This window comes from Hordeum vulgare, chromosome 1H (genome assembly GCF_904849725.1).
Source record: "Hordeum vulgare subsp. vulgare chromosome 1H, MorexV3_pseudomolecules_assembly, whole genome shotgun sequence".
NCBI lineage: Eukaryota > Viridiplantae > Streptophyta > Magnoliopsida > Poales > Poaceae > Hordeum > Hordeum vulgare.
Genome location: NC_058518.1, coordinates 189143107 through 189145593, shown reverse-complemented (window position 1 = coordinate 189145593; position 2487 = coordinate 189143107). Strand labels below are relative to the sequence as shown.

Genomic DNA, 2487 nt, shown 5'->3' with positions numbered 1-2487 from the left:
CGCGCGCGAGGGCGACCTGGTCCTGTTGCTACAATGGGTGTGCTTTGAGCGGGGCAAGCTCGCGTCACGGGACTTGAAGCGCCAGGAGCACAGGCGTCGGTGTGTGGCCGAGGAACCACCTGACAGCTTGCTTCATCTCCAGGCCTCACCCTGGGTTCACGAGGCCGGTCGTGGGGACGCGCTACCTGCCCGGACTCGAGGCGCACGCTACACCGTAGAAGTGGGGGTGGTGCGTCTTGCTCCTCGTCGTTCGTGCGGGATGGTTGGGGTCAAAATGAAAAGGAGAACACCACTGAATCACCGGCAGCGGCGACGACTTCCTCGTTGCGCTGGAGCCAGCCGTTGTGGCAGTCAGGGGCAGGCCGGTAACGGAGCAGCTCGTTGGCCATGGCAAGCGCGCACCTGCCATATGGCATCTCCAGCCGGGTGGGCGAGGCTGACCCGGAAGCCCGGACGAGCGACAGAGTGGCGGTGCGGCCGTCGGGCTGCTCGGTAGCTGGCTGGGAGGAACCTTCCTGTTCTTGAGGAGGATTGGTGGATGAACTAGTACAGTGTTCGAGGGCCTCCGGAGGCTGGGTGGCCTTTGTGTGGTGCCTGTGGGCGAATGAATGGATCGGATCCCCTATGAAGTAACCTACTCCCTGTATATATAGTGGCGGCCGCGGTCCTCTGCCCTTATTGTTTTGGCAGGAAAGGATCCCACAACGGCCAATTTTAAAGGGGAACAGGGGAACATGGTCCCCTGCCCAAAGGTGGTCTTCGCCTGCAAAGTAGCTGGCAGTGCTGCAGGGATGGGTCCAGGGATGACGCGTGTCCTACTAGTGGGCGGCGGTGGCCTTGTTGCACCAGAATGGAAACCTTTGCAAGATGCCTTGGGAACCTGTGTACATCATTCCCTTCTTTGAAAAGGGGAAACGACACCATCCTCCAATCCGCTGCTCGCCTATCCTTTCCCGCGTCATCCTTGACTCCTGAGGCCGGGTCTTGCCTTGGAATCTCCGCTGCTCCGAAGGGGTCCTGAGGAGGCCCCCTGCGGGTCTTGGTGCTCCTCTTCCCCGCGAGGCTCGGGCCCTTGCGAGGGCCTTCCCCTGAGTGGTGCCGTGCCTGGTTGTGTTTGGTTGATGAAGTGGGCCATCCCTGGGCCACATGCACGCAGGTATGGGTACCCACATTCCCAGAACGCCGACAGAAACCTACATTCCTAAATGGTCAAATGGCGGTACAGACCCCGGGTGTAGTGTTAAGGACTAATACAGGATGTAGGGGAGTTGAGATTAGCATTAACCGGGTAGACTTCATAGCAGACCTCATCGTTCTTAAGTCGTAAGGCTTGGACGTGATCCTTGGTATGGACTGGTTGGCAAAGCATCGGAGCATACTGGACTGCGCCTGTAGGGCTATCACCATGACTAGTGACCAAGGAGTCAAATTCAAATATGTTCTTGAGCCTACCTCCGCTCAAGTCCCTCATGTTAACTACCTTTCAGGAAATCAGTTGGACCAAGTGCCAATGGTATGTGAATATCCGAACATCTTTCCCGATGAACTGCCTGGGATGCCTCCTGATCGAGACATCAAGTTCATCATTGAACTCATGCCCGGATAAAGACATATCTATAAGAAGCCCTATAGGATGGGATCCAAGGAATTGGCAGAGTTGAAGAAGCAGCTAGCCAAGCAGCCGAGGAAGGGATTCATTCGTCCTAGTGCCTCATCTTGGGGATCACCTGTTCTATTCATGTACAAGAAGGATGTGACCACCAGGCTCTGCATTGATTACCGTTACCTCAGTGAAGCCATAATAAAGAACAAGTATCCACTCACGAAGATTGAATACCTATTCGACCAGTTGAATGGTGCCAAGGTATTCTCCAAGATTGATCTTAGATCTGGGTACTACCAACTAAATATTCGTCCTGAATACATACCACAGACGGCATTCATGACCAGGTATGGCCTGTACGAGTGCACAGTCATGTCATTTGGGTTGACCAATGCCCCAACCTAATTCATGTAACTCATGAACAAAGTCTTCGTGGTATACCTGGAAACGTTTGTGGTCGTCATCATCAACGATATACTCATCTTCTCCAAATCCGAAGAAGAGCATGAGAAACACTTGAGGATGGTGTTGGAAAAATTTAGAGAGCATCAACTCTATGCCAAATTCAGCAAGTGTGAATTTTGGCTGCACGAAGTTGGATTCTTGGGTCATACCATGACGGTAGATAGATTGGTAGTCGATCGCGCCAAGATTACTACAGTAACAAACTAGTAGTCGTCTAACGTTGTGAAGGAAGTCAGAAGCTTCCTCGGACTCGTGGGATATTACCGCAAGTTCATGGAAGGATTCTCCCCCATCGCCCGACCAATGACTCAGCTCTTGAAGACGGGCAAAAAGTTCGAATGGACGCCGCAGTGCGAAGAAAGCTTCCAAGAACTGAAGAAGAGATTAACCACTGCCCAAGTACTGGCCACTCCAGATAT

The 2487-nt window shown here is 53.2% G+C and overlaps 1 pseudogene; it reads right to left on the bottom strand.

Moving 5' to 3' along the window:
• Positions 1–269: 269 nt before the first annotated feature.
• Positions 270–1407, bottom strand: LOC123397894 (annotated as a pseudogene).
• Between the last annotated feature and the right edge of the window lie 1080 nt (positions 1408–2487).